Below are 25,395 nucleotides of genomic sequence, written 5' to 3' on the forward strand. Positions count from 1 at the left end.
AACAAACTTGTAACTTAGGAAAATGTGGCAGGTTCAGTAAACTTTTGATAAAATGGACACTAAATACGAAAGACTAAAATAGGGAACCAAGCTTAAAGGAATACGCATTTAAGAATCAGTTATTCAATTGCTCCAAGACGTTCTATCGTCCGGGCAAGGCTCATCATCCAAGGTACTTCCACAACGACATTCAAGGTCCCCGAAAGAGGCGCCAGTAAACAGACATAACTTAGGTCTTCTTCGCGCATGTGCTATTTCGGCAAGCTAGCAAGACTGCGCTGGTGTAGTTGCGTGTTTTGCTGAAATGTACAAGGGAACATTGTCGAGGAAACTTTAGAACTGTAACGTCTCTTGCGTGTACCCATCAATAAAAGCAATGCATTACTTAAAGCTGTCTTCGTGAAAATGTATGTACAAGCTTTAACATTTCTGTCACGTGTTTCAAAAGTGATTATTTAATCCCTGTCTAGTAAAACCAATACTACTTTAGTTGGCCCGAACCTGTAGTCGATCTATGACCTGCTTGTTTATTGTTTCTCGGGACAGGTTAAACGTGTTGCTTGCGCCAAGGTAAGACACCGTTCTGTTGTTATTCCACTAAACGATAATTTGTTCTACGTAAGCAATGTGCTTGAAGGTTTTGCTTGAAATAAACTAAATATCGTACTGTTCTTTAGTGATAGATATTTTGGATTGGTTTAGTGAAGTAAAAATTACAAAATACAAAAACAACGAAACCATGTTGTTTAAATAACATAACAACAAGCATAAAAACATAAAAACAGTTAACCCTAATATAAAATCCTCTATTTAGAGTTTTCACTCTATTTGTTTGTCAGTAAGCATGTTTTAAGAAATATATTTATGGTTCTGAAAATAAAGGTAATATATATACTGACTTATGCATTAGAAGTGATAAAAAGGATTGGAATATGTTTGTGCCATACACATTTTATCTGTGTTATTACAATAATAAAAGCGTAAGTAGTTTTATAATGATTGGTTTTACGACTAAACAGTACATAATACCCTTAAAGGTTTGTTTATCACGAAATGGAGGGGTTAGTTGTAAATCGGGAAATAAATTAGAATTAATGTATTAGACCAATCCTTGCATGCCAATAGTGACTACTAATCAGTATTGCCAGAATTTTGTTTAATTAAACTAGTAACGAATGTCTAGTAATGTATCATCTTTCTCATTCATAGCTTATTGTTTTAGGTCACTCGACTCACAATCTGTGAGTTGCGAGATCAAGACCGATCGCTGAACAGATTCACTCTCTTAGTTACAGGAACGTTATAATGTAATGGTCAGTCTCACTATTCCAGTTCAAAAGTTGGAGGGGATTACTATAGGTATTTTGCTATATCTACTGTCGGCAGTCCAAAATTAGGAACGCTGGCAGTTAGCTTAGCAACAAACCAACAAATTCATTTCCGAATAACATGGGCATATAAAATGAAGAAAACAGACTTACTAGGTAAACAGGCTCTAAACTGCAGTTGACTTTAACGCATGTTCGTGTAAATGTTTCATATTAACAGAAACAAAAAAAAAAAAAAACCGAGATGATGCTATCATTATTAACCCATAAGTATTTCACTAAATATGAATTTTCACAATTTTATTTTATTAGTTATCGCCATTTTAAATAATCCGTTTAACACAACTTGGTGCTTGATTTGAAACATAAATTCTAAAGTCGTAGAAAACAATCGCTACGAAGATTGGACTTCAAAGTTTTCGTGTGAATGAGCAATAAATATTTTTTAACAGTTGAAAACTAATCTATTTAGCTCAAAGTGTGATCCTATCATTCATTTCTGTTATAATACATCTCAAGTTAGCAAATGTGATTTAGTTAGTTTGGTTTCATAGGTCCATCATAATAACTATCAGGATTTTCTAGTGATTAAAATTTATTTTTGTTAGATATTAATGACAAGTTTTACTTCAATCTCGTTTGTTGTCCTCATTACTTGGATGAGGAAACCACAACAAAGACAATAAATGTTTTCTTAGTGACGTATCTTCACGAGGTCAGGAGCAATTTTTTATTTGAAACCATTCGTACACCTGTATATACAGGAAACACGCGGACTCTGTTAAGAATAAAAAAGATACCTGTTTAATAGTGTGACTTTCAGGAAGTATAAAACTAACTAAAAGCACGAGCAATATTTCTTACATGCAAGCTCTAATTTCTGTAAAATGGAACAAGTATCTGAAATATTTCACATTATACCTCAAGACACGTAGCGGATATAAATTTCATTTGGGTTGTGCGCTTCATGACGGTAGATTCAATAGGATCTCGGTATTAAAACTCCAAGAGTTTCGAAAGCTCACAACTGCTTGATTTTAACGTAACATAAGTAATAGTATTTAACCATTAAAGTTCTATTAGAAAAAAGAAATCAATTGTTATGAATAATGTACAGTATAAAGGTAATTTTTCTTCTTATGGTAGGTTATTAAAATAAAAACACACAAAAAACGATGATGATGTTTGATATTAACCGTGAAAATATGTTTTATTTGAAAGTTTTCTATTCAAATTTTAGCTATTTTCTGAATTTTTTAAACGGCTTGATATTAAAGCAACTTAATGAATTTAATTTTTATAATTTTTTTACTGTATTAAATAAGACCCTAGAGCAGTCATAATATGTACACGTAGCACAATTTTATTCAAGTGAAATGGATCAAAGTTGTCCCTCAGACAATGGCATCTGTTCACCAGATGTGGTTTTTCAAATTCGTTTTAGTTCTCTACCTGAGCCTTTTCTGTGATTTATCAAGACGCGGAAGATTAACAACAACTGATAGAACTGACCTGGAATAATATGTGAAAAGGCACGGTGGTCACGAGAGGTCACTTGGCAGGATGCCATGTGTAATTCTTAAGAAGAAGCCTAGGTGGCAGCACATTGCGGAAAAGAGGAAACTAATTTTTTAGAATTTAGTGACAGGGTCAAACTAAACTTCACGTGCTATTTTTCATGAAGTCCAAGAATATTACTTATATTTTTTGAAGGAAAACAAATTAATATTCAGCTAATTATATTGTAATATCGAAGGCCTTTTATGGCCTAGTGGTTAGGGCGTTAGCAATATGTTGGTCGCGCGGTCCTGTTGTTGAGCATACTTGCCCTTTCAGCCTTGGAAGTGTTATAATGTGACACTAAGTGCCACTTTTTGTTGGTGAGGGGTAGCTCAACATTTGGCTATGACTGGTGTTGATTAATATTTTCCCAGTAGACAGTCACATATGAATTAGAGATTTGTGTGGCTTTTGTATTTCAGTTGCCATACATTACTTTCAAAATATCGTTCAGTATTTCCGGGAAATTCAACAACCAAAATAATTCGAATTTTTACTTTTGTAATATCGCAACGGTATTTATCGGTATATCTTTGAAGACTTAAAATTACTGGTTATTCATGATTCTGATTTGTATACAAATTGGAGATTTTTGAAGTTCTACAAACTTTCTATAATCATACACAATTTCATATCGTACTACAATATTTATATCTGGAAAACCTACGCCATCCCTCTCAAAAAAAGTATAAACTTATTGATATTTTTCTCTCAAATGTCTCGGATGTTAAGTCATTGTTTTAAGCAAAATGGTTTCATAAGCTTGGAATGCTCTCCAGTTTTGGTAATTTAATTTAAAGAAGATAAATATTTCTAATTAGACTTTGACCATATGAGATTTACTCAGTGAAACATTTAAAACTGACTGGACTTGATTAATTTGTATCTTATTTTTCAAGACAAAAACACATGTATATTAAAAAATGTTAGTAAAGACGAAAGAAAATTCAACACAGATTTTGATCTCACAATATGGATATTAAATGTTTTTGTAATGGTTGTCACTAACTCTTATATTGTTTATTTATATATCATTAGATAGAAATCACTGTGAAACGTAATTGTTTTGCCTGATAATTATTGAGGTAGCTTTAATCTCCCTGATCAAGATATGTTTATTTTTTCTGTGTTATTAAAGTTGCTTATTAAACTTAATATTCATTTGATAAAAAGATGGCTACCACTCTTGGTATCTTGACTGTTGCTTTGATTGTTATTAATGATCACATGTTTAGTATAGTCTAATTGTTGTGTCACATGACTCAAAATCTCCAATTTGTGAGTTCGAATGTCGTCACCGAACATGCTTGCCCTGTAAGTGGCGTTGACTATCTACTTTTCCTCTAGTCTAATCCTTAAAAATTAGAGACGGCTAGCACAGATAGTCCTCGAGCGACATAAAACACAATAATCAACATATTAACAAAGTAACAACAGCAAAGAAACGCAAGTACAGAACCTAGAAATCAATTTGATCCTGTCCTAAATACCAATGGACAGACTAGATTGTTCAGGTTATTAGTCTTGGAAATCAGTTGTGTGGATTATTTTATAAACTCCGATTGCTAGAGTTAAATAAAGTCCAAATATTTAATCAGTCTTTGAGAACCTGTTAAACAATACCTCAATACTGTTTATTTTCCTGAAAGTCTTGATTTGACTTCTACTTCAAATGATGCTTTCCGAATGTTGCAGATAATTAATTCTGAGATACATGTTTGAAACATCAGTAAACTGGTAATTTGTTTTAAAATGCGAGCTTTTTGTCACATCTTTCAATGTATGGTTATGAACAGATATCAATAACAAACAATTTAAATCTCTTTAAAAACAGGAAGTTAGTTGAATTTAGAATACAGAATACTTCAATTTAGCACTTCCTTTCTCAAATCTATAAATTTTATTCAAACTTTTAAAGAAAATTTATTAAACAGTTACCGCATTTCATTAAAACCTTCTGTTTCAGGCCTTTCAATTAATGATTTATTGTGCATTGAGAAGGATCAGGTTTTATTAGAGTAATTTCGTTTCTAAGTAATATCGGCCCTAGGCTTCATTGTGACTGCTTTATAATTTGTTAGGCTTGCATCCAAGGGATTAAAGTATATTGTAGAGCACCTTATTTTGCACTCTAACGTTAACTTTGATTAGTTGATTTCACGTAGGTTTACATGCGTCGCAGGGATGTCTTCCACTGCAAGCCATACAGCTGTTATTTAATCTCCCTTTGGATTTAATTGGTTCAAGACTTCACTTAGTTATACGCAAAACTAAATCTTTAAAATCTCATGATCATTAAACTGACTCGGTTAATAAGATGGTTAGTAAAGTTTTATTAAAAGAAATATATATATTTCCTGTTTGTTACCAGTGGTATGCATAAAATTTACAATAATTAATTAAGATAATATTAACATTTTAAAGATATTTTAAACTTTTGAAAATTGCATATTATTAAAATATAATAATTCTCAGATTAGTTTTCAGATACATTTTTGTTGTTTAACACTATTTTAAACTTTGAAAATAATTTATTTTAACAACCCTAAGTTTGGATATGTATTTTGTGATCTTATTATTTTAACTGTCTTGTATTATCTTCCAAAGATCATTCAGTATTTCTTAGCAAACATGTTTCATCTCACATTCACTTATACATATATATGAAAATATCACATTATAATATATTCATAATTTGTTTTAGTGGCCTAAATAAAAAGTATGATTCTATTAATGCAATACCTTCGTTATGTATCGATTGACCCATTCATTTAATGTAAAAGTCATTCAAAACATTGACTTTATTAAAATATTAACTAACAGCATCCACTGGTAATCATATTTTATTTTACTTGTGGCTGAAAAGCATTTCCATAATTACTAAGATGACTTGTTTGCTCATAATTTTTTGCATATTACTTAATTGTAAAAGTAAAATTACTATCACACACTTTATTAAATACATAAAATTATATTATAATACCGTTTTTAGCTAAACACATAATAGTTATAAAATATATGATTTTCTAATATTAAAATTAATAGAAATCTAAATCTCATAGTCTAAGTCAGGGTTACGCAAACCTCTTCAGCCTAAGAATACATATATGATCAGTATAATAACTTATACCTTGTTTTAAAATATCATACTTAGTTTATAACTATTTGTACGCTCTCCTTAAAAGTTTATATCTGTTCTTTAACTTTTTATACGGCCCGACATGGGCAGGTGGTAAAGGCAATCGACTCGTAACTTAAGGGTTGCGAGTTCGAATCCCCGTCACACCAAACATGCTCGCCCTTTCAGCCGTGGGGGCGTTATAATGTGACGGTCAATCCCACTATTCGTTGGTAAAATAGTAGCCCAAGAGTTGGCGGTGGGTGTCGATGACTAGCTGCCTTCCATCTAATCTTATACTGCTAAATTAGGGATGGCTAGCGCAGATAGCCCTCGAGATAGCTTTGCGCTAAATTTAAAAACAAACAAAACGTAGAACACCAAATTGTTAAAATTGAAAATAAAATTTGTTAGTTTTGTTTTATAAGTTTCACGCACCTCTACACAAAGAACCATCTATGTACAGCAGTTCTTAATTTTCATCTGATGAACTAGAAGAAATGCAGCTGATCAAGGGATCGACTCTTTGGTTATTCTTGTCTAACAGAATATTTGGGTTGATCGTTATTCTTCTAAAAGACCCATATGAGGAGTAAGTTTTTGCGAAAACGGTCACGAACTGGGAATTCTTGAGTTCCCAGTCCTGTCTCAATAACTTCTAGGCCACGCCCAGTTCATCAATAGAAATTGTACGCAAACTGTCAAATTTGTTGTAAATACTTACTTAATATTATTTGAACTGTATTTTCTATAAAATCGAATAACAACTGAATGCCAATATTTATAGCTTTGAAGAAGATAGAATGCAGGTGAATTTTTACACGTTGTTGTTTGTATTCTAGATTAATATGTAAAGAAATATAGTATTTAGTTATTTCAAACTAAGCACAAAGCTATATAAAGGACTATCTGTAGGCTGTTCACCACAGGGCTGAGCAGCTCGGTTTCTAGCGTTGCAAGTCCACAGACATAACGTTGTGCCACTGGGGGTTTGGTTTGAATTTCGTGCAAAGTTACACGAGGGATATCTGCGTTAGCCGTCCCTAAGTTTGCAGTGTGAGACTAGATGGAAGGCAACTAGTCATCACCACCCACCACCATCTTTTGGGCTGCTCTTTTACCAACGAATAATGGGATTGACCGTCACAATATAACGCCCCCACAGGTGAAAGAGCGAGCATGTTTGGTGTGACGGGGATTTGCACCCGCGACCCTCAGCTTACGAATCGAGTACTTTAATCACCTGGCCATGCCGGGCAACACTCGGGGTATAAACTTTTTGTTTTACTTCTTGAATTTGAAAAGTTATTTTTTTCCCCTGAAAACCGTTTTTAGTTTATAATCTTTCATATTGATTTAAAAATAAATAATGTATTGCATGTGAAAGCTAACTATTTTTAATTAGTCTCTCGTTATCTTTAGTGGGAAATCTTGTATATATTAATATACAGGCTTTGAATTTTCTCTTTCCTACATTTTATAGTTTCTTGTGCTATATTAAAAATTAAATTATTAAACTACAGTCTTTATTTTAAGGTTGATTGTAAACGTGGAAAACATGTATTTTCTTATAGTTTGAATTAGACATTTGGCTGCATCCTTTGATAGCCAGAATACCGTGTAACAAAATGATCTCACGTGTACTGGTTCTCCCATTTCTCATTATTAAGGGAATATAAGTTATAGTCTGAGGTAGGTTTATGAAAGAGTTTCAATATTAGATAACAGTGACAAATTTTGGTTTGCTTTAAATTTTGCGCAAAGCTACATGAGAACTATCTGCTCTAGCCGTGTCTAATTTAAGAGTAGAAAACTAGAGGGAAGGCAGCTAGTCATCACCACCCAACGCCAATTCTTGGGCTACTCCTTTACTAATGATTAGTGGGATTGACCTTATGGTATCACGCCCTCATGGCTGAAAGGGTGAGCATGTTTAGTGGGGCGAGGATTTGAACCTGTGACCTTCAGATTGCGAGTCAAGCAGCCTAACCTCCTAGCCGATAGTGATATAGATGTACCTTTCTCGTAGGTTCCATAATTATTGTTTAGATTATCTTAAAACTTACTTTACCTAGCTCAATAGAACAAGCCTTGGACGATCTCGCAATTTGAGATTAACATGAAAAGTAGATAAGAATGGACGTAGTGAAACATTTTCGATGAAAAATACGAATTAAATTTATTCTAGTTATTGTCTTTATCAAAAGTTTTAGCGCCTATTGTTCATATATATATATATATATATTACAAACTTTACATTTTTAATAAACATATGTATAACAAATAAAACTCATCTGTGACGTCAGTGATTCTAATGGCGAACTGCTAGACAATACACTGATATCTGATGACGTATCTCAGGCAGACTTCACGTCTTCCAAGTTGTACGATAAGGACATTCAAAATCTTTGACATCATCATAAACATCATGTGGTCTTTGGTTGCTATATCTGTCTTGCTTACATAAGAACATTTCTTTTTTTCATGATCGTTTTAATGTTTGAATAACTTTGTTTATTTTCTAAACATTGTTTGTAATATGTTAACATCTTTTGTTATGGCAAGTTATTCATGAATATTCATTATTGTTGTGCTACAAAGTTCGTAAGAGCGACTCATTGCGTGCCATCTATAGATTACAATGTTTAATGCTTTTGTATAAGTTATAATGAAGCAGATATAATTGCGAGAGCAATAGTTTCTACTGTAAGTCAATCTAGGAAGTAATATTAAGTAGTAGAGATGTAACGGCACTACTAACTGGTTGTACTCAAGTTTTAAGTGGTGGGACGTTATTTAATAAACGTATATAATTCCCATAATTTGTAAAAGTTATAGTTGATTCATTTGTGATAATCTCTCAAATTCGGTTTTAATAGTATACATAAACAACAGTACATCGCACGATATATTTATTGAAAGTTTATATCCTGTAGTAAAAAATATGAGCAAAAAGAATTTCAGCTTAATGAGTTAAGTTTATAATTCTGAATTAGTTAAAATATACCATTTTGTCTCACTATCATTACTGGAAGTGTTATTGGAAGTAGGAATTGAGCACCAACTTACTGTTTGATTTTTTATATTTATAATTATACATCAGAGTAAATTATTTATTTAAAGCTCAGAATATTAAATTTGGTAATTGATTCATAAAACGAAGTCTGATAATGAGTAGTAGAGGCACGGCAACAATTGTAAGCATCTTTAACGAAGGTTTCGGAAATTGCATATATTCCACATATTATCACATATTGCTAAAGATGGAATATGTGTAATTACGAAACGTTCGTTAAAAATGTTGCCCTATCTCTATTCATTACATTTGATTAAAAAAAATAGCTCAATAATTACATTTTGTACATATTTGTAAATCTGGATGTGACACACAAATTTCTGATGATGAGTTATCTATGAACTGGATATAACATGTCGATTATAAATAAAAGACAGATTTTTGCCATCATGTTTCGTAGATGTTAATGTTAGTACTTGTATGTGGTTAATCTTAGACAGTTCAAGTAGCATACGAGAGTCTCTTTAAAAAAAAAAAAAGGATTCTAACATCACAAAACCAACGCATAGACATTTCCACTTCTAAGAGACTCTGAGAATACGCTAATATATCAACAATTTCAAATCATAACTTCAAATTATAGCTTGATGGTTAGTGCAAATTGTACCAAAGGAAAAACAAACAGAACAACAACTTATGATATGTGTTCGTTTATTATTATTCATAAAAATTTCTGGAAAATGACATAAACCTATACACACGACGAGCTCTGTACCCTTGTCAACACAATAATTTAGCTGCTTAAAATTGCTTTTTCAAACTTTGGTTTAGGAAAGAAAAATAGGAATTTATTGTTTGCTATAAAGTGTGCTACTTCAGTGCTTTTTGTTGAATTTTGAACCTTGATTTTAGAACCAGAATAAAATCTACAACACATTTAATGTACGATTTTTTATCTCCGTAAATTTGTGTATTAATTATCAGAAGTTTATGAAATATTCGTAAAATCTGGAGTTTGGATGACAAGAATAATAATTCTGTACAGAAATGACAAATACTTAATAAAACAGTCATTTCAGTGTTATTTGATATATTCGTTAAGTTTTTTTTAAACAAAAGCAGTATAAATATCACATTTCAACACAAGTTATGTGTTTCTTCCACCGCATTCATATTTGACTTTTTTGAAAGTGAGTCGCAGTCTAACTGAAATATTGACGCTTTGTTGTAACACTAATAGTTCAGTGGAGTGCGACTTTTTATAAAATCACACCGTGAAGTGTTGTGAAACGACTACACATCGATTAATTTTAATAAGAAGCATTCGAAGTGAAGCTACAATAGATGTTGAATATCGGCACTATCTTAAGAAAACTTTTTATCCTAACTGAGTTAAGTTTAAAAACAACAAACTCGGACAAATCACAACGAAACGCTTACAATAGAAGTACGATACGTTGCTACATTCCTCAGAAACAGGTTGTATAACTTCTTTCTAAGTGGTTTTAAAGAAAGACCATGATGGTATCACGAGTTCATTTCTTATGCTTAACTCACATGTTTTATCTAGTTTCCGGAACCGTTTTCTTTTGTAAAATGTATATCATTTTCGATTTATTACCAGATTTTGATTAAAAAATTCACCAACTTACATATTGTGATTGAATATTGTACCATGATCATGTAGAAGATTGTCGTGATAAGGAATTCAGTTCAACGCGTCAAAAACTCAAAAGATCTTGCTGAAAAATAATAACTTTCATGAATGACACTCAGATGTAGCTTAAAACAAATTAGTTCAATATTGCTTAACAAATGAAACCCAAAGATCATCTAAGTTTGGTTTAAATTTCATCCACAGCTGCACGAGGGCTATCTTCACTAGATGTCTCTAATTTAGCAGTGTAAAACTAGAAGGAGAGCAGCTAGTAATCACCACTTATCACCAACTCATGCGTTATGCTTTTACCAAAAAATAGTTGAATAGATGATTACATTATCATGCCCTCACAGCTCAGAGAGCAAGTATGTTTGGTGGTGGTGATGGGGGGGGTTCGAACCCGCGACTCTCAGATTGCGAGTCAAGCGCCCTAGACTGACTAAGAATTAAAGAATTGGAAAACATGTTTGCTTTAAAGATCGACAAATGTTCTGGAAGCTCTACGTCTGTGTTAACTCTGATAATTGTGTACAATTCTCTGTTCAACCTTACGGCGCAATCTGCCCGAATTACGGCAACAAACATGCAGCGCCGATTAAGATAAAACTGCTACTATATATCTATGCAATATAAAAACAGAAACATTTTAAAGATTGTTTATAAGAACATACGTCGTGGCCAGGTGGTTAAGGCATTCAACTTATAATAAGAAGGTCGCGGGTTTGAATCCCTGTCACACCAAACGTTCTCGCCCTTTCAGTCGTGAGGTCGTTATTATCGAATGGTCAATCCCACTATTCGTTGGTAAAAGAGCAGCCCAAGAGTTGGCGGTGGGTTGTGGTGATGACTAGCTGTCTTCCATCTAGTCTAACACTGCTGAATTAGAACGGCTAGCGCAGATAACCTTCATGTGGCTTTGCGCGAACTTAAAAAAAATATGATTTTCTAATAATTTTAGCGTTTTCTGCAAATTTCACTTGATAATTTTTTGAATGACATGTTCTATCGTTTTTTGGTATTTACTGTTTTTAATGTTAGACAAAGGAGAATAAGTTAAGCAATAACTTTTAACTGAGTAGCTTCGAACTATCTAATTTGTATCACAAAAATCAGTACTTCTATCAAAGCGAAAATATAACAAACGTTCGAGCTAGGTACGGTTGCCCATGAAAAGTTGAATACAGTACATTATGCATGCGTGAGAAATCATAATGAACTACTGGGTGTTATATGAAATTTCTATGTCAAATAGCTGCTTTAGCACGCAATCTGAAACTCGTTTCAGATTCATTGGTAAACACAATTACGTTAATAATCTCGAAAGATTTTTGAAAAAGACTAAATGAAGAAAGCAAACATTTAACTCTGCATAATGTTCATGGAGACCGACAGTATAATATTATAATATTTTTTTTTTATATTTGTTTTGCTTTTTGTATTAGAAAGTAGCAACTAAGTATTAAGATTTCGTCTCATTACGAAGTATCTGTATAGTCCACGTTTTAGCATTTCCAGACTATCCGGTACAACATTTCTACGTTACTTGATGCAGTATCGTGAAAGCTACGTCTTCGGGATAAGTGTGGTAACAAAAACAGATTGCGGCATATCTACAGTTTTAATATTACGTTCAATACTGCAGAAAGTTCATACATCCTGACACAACTAACTGCACGTACAACATGCTATGACAAATAAAATTCCAATAAATAATATATGCACTGCTGGCCGCAGTCTTAAGGCCAATGAACGTAAAGAAAAAAACATGCATTTTGTTGTTAGACTCAACCACTTATTTAAGTAGAGCTTCGAAAGATGAAAATAAGAAAAGGAAAGGGTAAAATAAAAACTTTTTTAGCATTTAATAGGGAAAATGTGAACACTATGAAATTAGCCTAAATACTAGCTGGTCAAAAGTTTCAGGCTATACTGAAACGAAGCGTTAATCGGTAAACACGTAACGAAATTTAGTCATTTGTGTTCAAGCATTAGCGTTGTCAACATCTCCCACTGACATCTCCTGTGTTACATTGGGTAAAAACATGGCAAAGGCTAAAAAGTTGACAGATTTTGAACGTGGCAGAATTATCAAGCTGCAAAAGCAAGGTCTCTCTCAACGTGCCATCGCTGGTGAGATTCGGCGTAGTAAAACTGCCGTTGCAAATTTCTTAAAAGACCCTGAGAGATACGGAACGAGAATTTCAAGTGGTCGGCCCAAGAAAATTTCGCCGGCCTTGACTAGGAGAATTCGACGGGTTGTCCGGCAAGACACCAGCCGATCCAGATTAATGCCCTTACTAACGCAGAATGCAGCTCAAGAACAATAAGACGGCATCTACGAGAGAAAGGCTTTAAAAACCGTAAACGTCTTCAAAGGCCACGCCTCCTTCAACACCACGAAACAGCTCTGTTAATCTTTGCTGAGTAACACCAAACATGGGACGTAGAAAAGTGGACGAAGATTGTGTTCTCTGATGAGAAAAAATATAACCTGAATGGTCCAGATGGCTTTCAATGTTACTGGCACGATAAGGATAACCCACCGAAGATATTTTCTACACGACACAGTGGAGGAGGTTCCATCATGATCTGGGGTGCTTTCTCCTTCCCTGGAACAATGGAGCTTGAGGTTACACAGGGCGTCAAACAGCAGCTGGCTACATTGGCATGTTGGAGAGAGCATCCTTATTGACTGAAGGCCCTCGCTTGTGTGGAAATGACTGGATCTTTCAGCAGGACAACGCTATAACCCACAATGCCTGCAGGACAAAGGACTTTTTATGGCGAATAACGTAATTCTTTTGGACCATTCAGCGTGTTCGCCCGAACTGAACCCCATTAAAAGTGTTTGGTGGTGGATGGCAAGGAACGTTTATAGAAATGAACGCCAATTCCAAACAGTGCATGATCTTCGTGAAGCTATCTTCACCACTTGGAATAACATTCCAGCCAGCCTTCTGCAAATGCTTATATCGACCATGCCAAAGCGAATTTTTGAAGTTATCCGCAATGACAGCCATGCAATTCACTACTGTGACCTCTTGTTGGGCATTTTATACTCTGTTTAGGACTTCTTTTTGGTATGGTCTTAAACTTTTGACCAGCTAGTATTTAGGTTAATTTCATAGTGTTCACATTTTCCCTATTAAATGCAAAAGAGTGTTTTTATTTTTATTTTCCTTTTCTTATTTTCATCTTTCGTAGCTCTACTCAAATAAGTGGTTGAGTCTAACAACACAAAATGCAAATTTTTTCTTTATGTTCATTGGCCTTAAGATTTTGGCCAGCAGTGTATATGTAACGTCGGCTATTCGAAACAATAACAGTGAAGATAGTCGAATCCAGTCGTAAAACTGTTCATAAAATCAACGAACGATTGTTTTCCTTTGACTCATCATTAGCAGAAAAAAATAATATAACGATCCAAGTAAGATGGTGGTAATATTGTTCTTTTGTTTTATTCTGGAAATAAAGGGTGTGTCATGTCCGAGTAAACATTGTGGTATTCTGCCTTTAAAAAGAAATACAAAAGTTAGCTAGTTTGAAGCCGTTATTGTAATATTTTTGTTTTCCAACACAAGGTACTCTATGGATGTACATCTTAGTGAAAAATAACTCTAAGAATATACCTTGCCAAATTATACGTTTTAATAATATTTAACACGATATTAAGGATCGATTTGGTTTGTTTTGAATTTTGCGCAAAACTACACGAGAGCTAAATGCGCAAGCCGCCCATAATTTAGCAGTGTAAGAGTAGAGGGAAAGCAGCTAGTCATCAACACTCACCGCCAACTCTTGGGCTACTCTTTTATCAACGAATAGTGAGATTGACTGTAACATTATAATGCTTCCACGGCTGAAAGGGCGAGCATGTTTGATATGACAGGGATTCGAACCCGCAACCCTCATATTACAAGGACATAAAGAAATATTTTATTTGTTTCAAGTCTTTTTTTATTTTTTTGCAACAAAACTGTATTATATAATTACTTTGAAAAACGTTTATATTCTGATGCAATGTTAAATGTAATTTATCTAGTATGCCTTACAATAGGCTGATCTAAGAATGCTCTGCATGTCCTTAGTTCTAGTTCTACTTTTGTTGATAATTTCTATTAGCAGAAGGAAAGACGTATTTGATGGACAAAACCGGTTATTAATAGCAAAGCAAGTCATCAGAATGAAGTGAACGACCTCAGGTTCTACATGTCGAATAGTAGTACTACTTGTATTGAACGTATTGTGTCTTTGGAATACACAAGTATAACAAAGTTAACAAAAACCTCACGTTTCAGTAAACCTGATTTATTTTTTACCAGTAACGCACCCTTATGTAATAAAATGTTTGAATATTTTGCAGTGATGATATCTTTATATGGAAGGTAGGTTTTATAAAACATGTTTTCTAAAGTATATGGGGTAGGCGTGACCCATTGATTAGTGCGTCAGGATTTCTTACGGGTAGCTCATGTGTCGCATTATAAATTGTTCATATTGAAAATGTTAAATATTTAGCATAAATAGTTTATGCTTTTACCAAACGCTAAGCCTTAAGTAAAATAATACGTTACGTACGACTCACAGTAGCTTGGCGCGACATGGCCTGGTGGTTAAGGTACTCGGCTTGTAATCTGAGGGTATCGAATTTGAATTCCCGTCACACCAAACATGCTCACTCTTTCAGCCGTGGGGGCGTTATAATGTGACAATCGATCCCACTATTCGTTGGTGAAAGAGTAGCACAAGAGTTGGCCGTGGATAGTGATGACTAGCTTCCTTCCGTATAGCCTTACACTGCTAAATTAGGGACGGCTATCGCAGATAGCCTTTGAGTAGCTTTGTGCGAAATTCAAACCAAACCAAACTACTTAGCTTATAGTAACTTTTATGTTACAATTCAACAAACTCCATTTCTCAGATTGGATACTGTTTTACAGTGGTATATCAATTTACAGATATTTTTTCTTTGTGAAATATACTATTAAAACCAAGCTGGCAAACTCAGCTGATGCCAAATTAAAAACTTTAAATTTCATTAAATTAACAGCAATGTAGTCTTGTCGTTCTTCAGAAACACTCATCACTTAATGTTATCTATACCTTTTGATACTCAAACGTCTGGTGGTTAGCATGCTGAGATATAGACAGCTTTCATTTCTGGAAGTATTATAATTGTCACAGTCAGTTCCGTTATTCAATTAAAAAGGAGATACTGACTATTTGCTCCTTCTCTGGTTGTCAGTTTTAAATGAGTTAAAGCTAAATCTAAGTTGTTGGGTCCCTGTCTTGGCTGTCTGACACGTCTTGCTTTTAAGGATTAAAATACTACAAAATGGAAGCTATAACAACTCGTTCATATATATAGAATACATATACATAATGAGTGACAGAGGTTTACTTAGGCACGGTGCAGTCTATCTTAACCTTTGTTTCTGGATTTTTTTTGTAATTAGCTTTCTTTTCATTAGTTATTATTCACGTATCCTCTCATTTAAATGCCCTATTCTTTTAATACGTACGTTTTACACTTACTTTTTTGCTTAAAGACAACTGTAGATCGCCATGCTTTTGGACTTAACATTTTATCGCATTAGAAATTCTGGTTTTTATCAGTTTATTTTGTTTAACCAACTGGGAATTTTATTTAAGGTTTACGGTTGCTAGACGTGTTTTTATTGTGGTTAACCGGTAAGAATTAACACTATGGTTTCATATTTGGTTGGTAGGAGATAAATAACAAAACTGCAACACTAAAATTATCTAAAGTTGAAAGTTTCTAGCAATGTTTTACTTCTTCTCTTCCGCAGACATGCGTGAAAACTCTTCAACTTTTTCTCTAATATTTAACCTGTTTCAGTTTTTTCGTAAAAGTTCGTTCTTCGGACGGTGGGGATTCCCATATTTACCGATGTAAAATGCTCTTTAATTCTTTACCTCTGAGCATTTCAGATATCGCAGATTGTGATTAAAAACATGCCCGAAGAACATTTTGTTTTGTTTATACGAAAAAAGTATATTCAACAGAAGAAGAATGGTGTTTTTCTACTTAAGCTTGGTGTCACGTCCGTGAAATTTTATGACATCGATCAAGGTGCTTTTTCTTCCATCGTCTCGTTCTTAGTTTCGATCTGGATTTTCTGATGCTATAGTTTTATTATTATTTTACGTGTCATGTGACTTGATGCGCCTAAGGCTAAAACATCAGCAGAAGATCCGGAACACCACATACTAGATCGTTTTGTTTCACCATCGTCTCGGTTAAAACAAATAAAAATATGTTGAAATATTTTATTGTTAACTGTCTGAGTGCCCTGTCCTCTGACACTTGGTAACAGGTATTATCTGTAATTAATGTAACAGTATTCTTGTTGCTGTAGTGAAGATCACTAAATACCAATTCCTGTACTGAACGTAACGGCTAAATGTATATTGCTGTAGAATAAATAACTACATGTCTTTTCCGATACTGAATATAACTACATATCTGTTCCTCTAGTGAATATGTCCTCATTTCTACTATTATAGTGAAAGCAACTAGATATAATTTTTTTTTGTTAAATCTGGTCCCGTACTACCCAAAGCTAACATAAGATACATATCTGTTTTTGTAGTGAAGTAACATTTTATGTTGCTAAAACAAACGTAAGTAAATGTTGTGAAATGGGTGAAGTAAACGAGAGTACAATTTCCTGGAACTACAACGACTTTAACAACAATTATAGATGTTTTAAAAAATCAAGTATCAGAATTATAGCATTATTCATAAATATACATATATATTTATGATATAAACAGGTTTTTACATATGTTGCCTAAAATAAAACAAAACAACATATCTAGTTCCTTCTGGCAATATCGTAGTAATGCTCTCGTTAATAATGCCATAAAAGATGTAGTGATGTTTGCTTTCATTGAATGAAATAATGTAACTCGAAGCTGAATTATTTAGCTGACTATAACGTGACTTTGTTTTATACTGTGGCAATTTTTCTTTTGTTAGATACAAAGATTAAAATATATCGTATATGGGAACTAAACTGAATATTTTTTCGTCTTTCATATCCAACACCAACTTCTTTTCGAGAGTACAAAAATGAGGTTCTAAGAAAACAAAAACAAAACGCAGAATAATGAAAAAATTCAAGTTAGAAATTTTATTGTGTCTATTTTCTGGTTTGTTTTGAATTTCGTACAAAACTACACGAGAACTATCTGCACTAGCCATCCGTAATTTTGCAGTGTAAGACTAGAGGGAAGGCAGCTAGTCATCACCACGCACACCCAACTCTTGGGTTACTCTCTTATTAACGAATAGTGGGATTGATCGTAACATAATAACACCTCCACAGTCGAAAGGGCGAGCATGTTTGGTGTGACGAGGATTCAAACCCGTGACCCTCGGATGACGAGTCGAGTGTCTTAACCGCCTGGCTGTGCCGGGGCCTACCTATTTTGTGAAATTGCAATATTTTTGTTGATTACCTTTAAAAGGTAAACTACAGAACTTCAAAACTGTACCACCGAACGATTAAATATCAATGTCTTTAGCTTCTCTTCATCTTAATGAGTTTTGCTCTAATAAAATCCTAGGATTAAAAGACAGGCACATTTCTTCAATTCATATATTTTATTTTAAGATTATAATCTAGTCTCAGCTGGTCAGCGTCTTGGATTTTTACAATATTGCATTCAAAACAATTAATCTAAGCACTGTTACACCACTGAACAGAATATTTTACAACCGTCTTTGGAGGTAAACTGTAATAACTTTATTTGGAATAGATAATATGTACATTCATTTTGTAAAAATTTTTCAATAAGGGTTAAAATAAAAAACGTTGTTTTATTTGGACGTCTAATTTCCTATAGTCCTGAATTTTACTTTTGATGTGATTACTGCAGTATTCTTTACGATGGTATATATAAGAATATATAAAAACCAAGGTCACCTCTAAGTTATAAGTTATATAAATTTCGAATCGTATTAGGGTTTCTTTTGCTACATAATTCTATTATATTTTGTGTGTTAGATAAGCAAGTTCTATTGTTGTAACCTTAAAGTTAATTTATAAACAATATTGATTGAATATGTTCATAGCACAGTTAATAATGAGTTCTATTTTTCATGAATTATTATTATGAATATTACTTTACATTTTTTAATTTAGTGAAACTCGTAAGGTATAATTGGGATTATGGTCGACGTTATTTATAACTGGTTTAAACAATACATTATAACCACTATGAGTGTATCATATTATAGCTATTTTCATTACTAAGCTAGTTTTTTTAGCAATGGAGGTAACTTTTTTATAAGAAGTTAATGAAAATTGATAGAGATGATTATGTAACAGTTCCATCTTGTCGACACGGTATAAACGTTAAAAAATATGTTAATGTGAACACCTATGAAACGATCAGATAGGTAAGAAATTCGTTTAAATATTACCAGATGTATGAATAATGCTTGATTAATTTTCTGGCAAGCTTTAAATTTTAAATTTGGTTGTATGAATTACAGTTAATGTAATATTAACACATTCGTCAAAAAAATGCCACTGGTTTTATTAAAAGTCTCATCAAGTTTTAAATGCATCTTTTATGAGGACTCGTAACTTATGGATAATAAATTTATCTTAACAAAATATTAAATCCTCTTGATGAATCAGCTATAAAAATAACGTAAATATTGTTTTGTAAAATAAAGTAGTTGATTCAGAAAATTAAAAGCTTCGCTCTCGCATTTATACGTTCTACACTTCTTATAGCATTTATGTATTCAGTGCTGCTCTTTTATGTTTAGTTTGATTTATCAAGCGACCGTCCAATTGATAAGTAGTAACAAAATGTCTTTAAAGCCATACTTTATGTTGTAATGAATGTCGTGTGAAAAAACTTGGTTAGAAATTAAAGTCTATACAGTGATTAGAAGGTTTCGTTATGATATATTTTTTTCAATCAGTAGGGGGTGCGTATGTTATCATAATAGTCGATACAATACTTATACAGATATTGCTTGTTGGTAATTAAGCATGAAACTCCACAAGAGGCTATCTATGCTCTGCCCACCACGGGTATCGTAAGTCGGTTTCTGGTGCTTTAAGTCAGCAGACATCGATGTGCCAGTGGGGGAGCATGTAGATATTGATGCTGCGATACAATAGGTACCTGAATAGAGAAGTTTTATCAACGGCTAGTTATAAAGTTTGACAGTCTTGTTTGTAAACTATTATTTACATTAATAATAGATTCCTATTCAAGAACTTCACACTTTATAAAGCCTTTTCAAAATATCAGGTTTGATCAACTAGATGGCAGCTGGTTTGGGTTTGTTTTGAATTTCGCGCAAAGCAACACGAGGGTTATCTGCGCTAGCCGTCCCTCGTTTAGCAGTGTAAGACTAGATGGAAGGCAGCTAGTCATCACCACCCATCGCCAACTCTTGGGCTACTCTTTTAGCAAGGAATAGTGGGATTGACCGTCACATATAATGCTCCCACAGCTGAAAGGACGAACATTTTTGGTGGGATTGAGTAAGCAAGAGAAGTAAAAGAAAAAAACCTTAATATCTGGCTATCTGATTTGTTATTTGTTACGCTACTTTGCATGTAATGCTTTTAATAAAATAAATGAAGACAACATATACTAATTAATACTAGTCTTCCTTTGTTGAATCATTAATTGTTAGGAAAAGTACTTTATTTGAAATTCTGTTTTTTTTTTCCATACAAAATAATTATAATATTTACTGATAACTTGCCAAATTTCGTGAGGGCACATGAATCCTATTGTATTGTACGATGTGTTGATATAATCGTATCGCGGCTTCACGATGCGAGTATCATCACATCTTTACTAATCACCAGTTAAATCAATGTCATAGTAATGTTCTTCTGCTTGGGTGGGTGCTTTTCAACGAATATATACTTGTCATATGCTACTTATGAAGGGTACTGTTATTGAGCACTTAGTGACAAACTTGCGGTACTATTCAGAATATGTGTTTTTAAGAAAAAATAACATTTTCACAAAAGAAAATTTAGATTCTTTAATTCCACACAGATCTCGTGGGGGTTGATTGTTCCCTTATATGCCGGTTTCTGTGCCATTGAGTAAGGGTGGGAAAACAATATGGTTGACTCACTACTAGGAGAGAGCCTAACGACTAAAGTAATTGATTCATGTATCGTTTCCATTTTGCTCCAACGGACAGAAGTATGACCATAACATGCAGTTTGTGTGAGAGAATCACAGGGAAGTGGACAAGTTTTTGTAAGTTACTCTGATGAAATTGGTTCGATATTGCCCTGGGGAAATGAATAATTCTATAAACAACACAGCTGGTACGTGGAAAATCAATTGTACTGATTGAGGAAAAGTTATATATCTTGTGTACCCTGTTTTTTTGTGACTTTGACTTATGGTTTCTGTTACCACGATATCGCATGAAACGCATGTAGTTGAAAAACGTGTTCCGTGTTTAAGTACGTCTTTGAGTATGTAGTGTATACGTAAGACTTATTAATAAATCTTGTTGTTTTAAATTATCTCAAAAAATATTATGTTTTTCGTATTGACATCAGATGTCTTTGTAGTCTTAAACACAAAATGTTCTGTACTACTGTGAACAAAGTTCTGTTTTACTCTAACGTGTCATTGGATTGTCGTGCCTAATGCCAGAAGAGTCAAAGGGGACTTTGCGAAATCGAATTATAAAGTTTTATATATTATCATAAAAGTGTTAAATTCATTGCAAATGTAATGTTTGTTTGCCTGTAGGCTGTTTGGGTGTAAAGCTACAAAGTGGAATTTTTGTACTCTTTCCACTGCATGAAATCGAGTCCCGTATTTTATTTAGCATTGTAAGTCTACAAACTTACCATGGAACAACCAGAAGATCAGTTGTAAGGATAAATTATGCTGCGAATTTTATTGTTCATGCACAAGATGCAGAACATATGTGTTTTGTTATAACACAAACACATCGGACTATCTGGTACGTCTATCGAGGGAAATCGAACCCCTGGTTTTAGCGTTGTAAATCCGCTGTCCCAACCGGGAGTCATTTAAGTTGCTTAAATTTCTAAATAAACATACTGGCCTTTTTTCATCTGGTTATTCAAAATTGATTTATAATTTCTACTTTTATAAATATTTACGTATTAAAGCGATTACTTCTTTTTTGGGCTAACATTCAGTAATAAATTTTCCAAAATTCTGAAGCTTTATACTAACATTGAAATATGTTGTGCGTCATTGTAATCACACACACACACACACGTATATATAAACACAACGGTTCAGTGCTTTAAGCTTTCAATAAGCTATGTAATATAAATGCTGCGCCCAGCGATTTGACCTGACATATTCGTATGGCTTAGCACAAATACTCATTTTGTTTTCTAGTTGTTTTAGATATGCAGCACGTGAAAGGATATGTCATAGAAAAGCTTGTGCACACATGACTTTTGTCGCTTTTCTAGAAAGAGGTCCTCCTTTTTCATGTTGCATATTACTACCTCGACAGGTGGATTGACTACTTTGACTACTCATATCTTTGGTCGAATATGCTCGTCTGCTACCAGTCTAGTGTTTTTTTTGTAAAGCACAAAGCTTTGCAATGCATTATTCGTGCTGTGTCCGTCACGGGTATCGAAACTAATTTTTCGCGTTATAAATCTTCATACTTCACTCTTAGCCATTAGGGGCGACTGTTACAAGACTTCGTTGGCACTTTGCTTACCACGGCTGCGGTACGACTTGCTGCAAGTCGATTTCTAGATGGTCCTGAGTTCCCAAACTTACCTACATTCCTTTATGCGCAGATAGTCCTCGTGTAGCTTTGCGCGAAATTCAATAACAAACAAAACGTTCCTTTATTTTCCAATTCTATTAAGAATAATGGATATTCACGTTATGCAAGCTGTAAATATTTAGTCTAAACACTTCTCTATGATCTGAGTGTATGAATATTTTGGATCAAGAAGGGCTGTTGCAAGTTATTCTTGAAAGCATGTAATTTGCGGTGGCGTTATACTAATAACGTAATGTCAAACAATGTTAAAATGTAACTGTGATTCAGGCTGTTACATTGCAACTTAATATTGCCTGTGGTTGCCGTGTGATTTGCTAGTTTGCAAATTCAAAATCATTTTAATATAATGCACTCAATCTTCTGTCTATAATAATAAATGTGTGTGAGAATGTATGCATAGGGCCAATCAATATTTGTTTCTTATATTTAAGAAAAATTCAATTATAGACAGTTTTTAAGGCTGTTGTTTTCCAGTATTTTCCTTTATTTTATTAAAATTATCAAAACAAAGGGTAAGGATTATTTGTAATTTTGAGTTTCTTAACGCAAATCAACTAGGGTATCTGCGCCGAAAGGGTAAGGGTAATGAATAAAATGCTTACAAAAAAAGTACGACATCGAAAATTTAGTCATTTTATTTACTGACTTGTGTTAACACAGAACATTTCATGGGGTAATTATCTGTCAAATTGAAAATATTTCAAAATCAAATTAAAAGGAAGGGAAGAAACTGAATTAATTATTCAACATGACCAGGTTGTTAAGGCACTCAACTCCTAATCCGAGGGTCGCGGATTCGAATATCCATCACACCAAACATGGTTGCCCTTTCAGCAGTAGGGACATTATAAAGTTACGATGAATCCAACTATTCGTTGGAAAAGAGTAGCCCAAAAGTTGGCGATGGGTTATGATGACTAATTGCCTTCCCTCAAGTCTCTAAATTAAGGACGGCTAGCGCAAATAACCCACGTGTAGCTTTTCGCGACATTCAAAACCAAAAAATAATTATTCAAAATGTTGAAATCATAAAATAACAGTGCTACATTATTATTATTATTTAAGGAAAATAAAGTTTCACAGCTCGCATAATGTATTCTTTGTATTAATCAAAATAGCTTAGTTTAGTTTTATTCGCCATAACTATAAATTTTAAATAAAAATAATTTTATAAAAAACTCTTACATAAAGATATATTTTATTTATCTATATTTTGAAATGATGAAATATTCGAACGAGATTAAAAAAGACCTACTGTGAAGTAAGAATCATAATTTCCTAAATCTCTCTCTCTCTCTCTATATATATATATATATATTCAGAAAACAATGTTCTTCCTTGTCATGAAATGTGAGTTTCGTGTAGTGTCTACTAGAGGAGTGTGTGTGTGTGTGTTTGGGTGTTTTTCTTATAGCAAGGCCACATCGTGCTATATGTTGAGCCCATCGGGGGTATCGAATCCCTGATTTAGGCGTTATAAATGCGTAGACTTACCGCTGTTCCAGTGGGGAGCGCAGATAGAGGAATTCTCTCCCTAAACAAACGAGTTAGTAGATGTTACAAATTTTCCAAACATTTTAAATTTACCAATAAAATACTTTTAAAAGTTCGTGAATTATTTGACTATCATTATATAGTTTTAAAAGAGCAAAATATATAATAAACAACTGAAAATTTCAGTAAAAATCGGAGTCAACAGGGAATCAATATTTTAAGGTTGCAAGCCTCTTGTGGGAAACTCGCAAATTAATTGACTACTTATGATGAAACAGATTTTTCAATTGATTTCATGAGAACTTGGAAGAATTTAGGTAATTTGGTTTATCTATTATATTGAAAATGGGATATTCTGAAGAAAACAAAAATACCTATACGAGTCATTATGTCAAGACATGTTTGGAGCCGTCACACAAACTAAAAAGATTGTTTACTCACTTGCATGTTATCCATGGAAATACAGGGCTTTCATAAAATGGAAAACAAATTGGATTAAAACTGGTAGTGAAAGTCTTGCACGACGAGGCTTAGTAAAAGACAATATCCACAGGCATTTAATTATCGTTATAGCTGGAGCGGCGAATACAACGTTGTCCTATTGAAGTCTTGAAACAATCAGCAACGTTGTTTTGATAGGTGTATAGAAGTGTAACTATGAAATGCTATTCATAGAATTGGTTATATTACGTGTTATAAAGAAATCAGATATATATCTTAAACGTCATAACGTTTGAATATCTCGTGGTTGAACAGTTGAAATATTGACACTGTTGAGAAATACTCAAATTACAAATTTAAATTTACCCAAATGTGAATTTTCAGATATGTCTAATACAAATAAAGACAAAGCACGGAATAAAATACATTCTGGGAAGATGTCAGATGGCACGTTTTAACCGTTTAACAATTTTGAAGAACGCTTTCTGAAGATAAATTACTTATGTCTTTTTCATTTAACTTATATTGATGACAAACATTTTAACATATACTAATTTCAAATGTTAATTTTTTAAAGATATCCATACGTTAGAGATATTAAATGTTTTTCAAATAGAATACGTTTGGAGTAAAACAACAACAAACAGACAAATTCTTTTTCAAATTTACTCTCAGATACGCGTTTCATTGTTGTTCTTTTCAACGACATTTGAAGTGCTGTAGAGATCAAGGTTTTGCTCATAACAGTTAATTGGTGTGAAAAACGAAACGTAAGAGATTGAAAACTTATTATTTTGACTGCTTAGTCAACGTTTAGACTTTCCTAAGTTCTCTTCATTTGAAGATAACCTATGAAAGTCAAAACGTTGTTCTCTGCTTTATTACTAAAAGTGTTAATACCCATACCAGCCGTCCTGAGATACATTTTAACTTCAAATGGGTTAGTCATCATCAACATTT

General features: G+C 33.4%; 1 protein-coding gene across 2 annotated transcripts in view; it reads left to right on the top strand.

Annotated features, from left to right (window-relative positions):
- Positions 1 to 248: 248 nt before the first annotated feature.
- Positions 249 to 25,395, top strand: part of LOC143237735 (irregular chiasm C-roughest protein-like) — a 55,314-nt gene continuing 30,167 nt past the window's right edge. For both annotated transcript variants that reach the window (XM_076477275.1, XM_076477276.1), the window contains exon 1: positions 249 to 570. The gene's annotated coding sequence lies outside the window, so the exon portion shown is untranslated. The remainder of the gene's footprint in view (positions 571 to 25,395) is intronic.

The sequence above is a fragment of the Tachypleus tridentatus genome, chromosome 13 (assembly GCF_004210375.1).
Source record: "Tachypleus tridentatus isolate NWPU-2018 chromosome 13, ASM421037v1, whole genome shotgun sequence".
In the NCBI taxonomy this organism is placed as follows: Eukaryota; Metazoa; Arthropoda; class Merostomata; order Xiphosura; family Limulidae; genus Tachypleus; species Tachypleus tridentatus.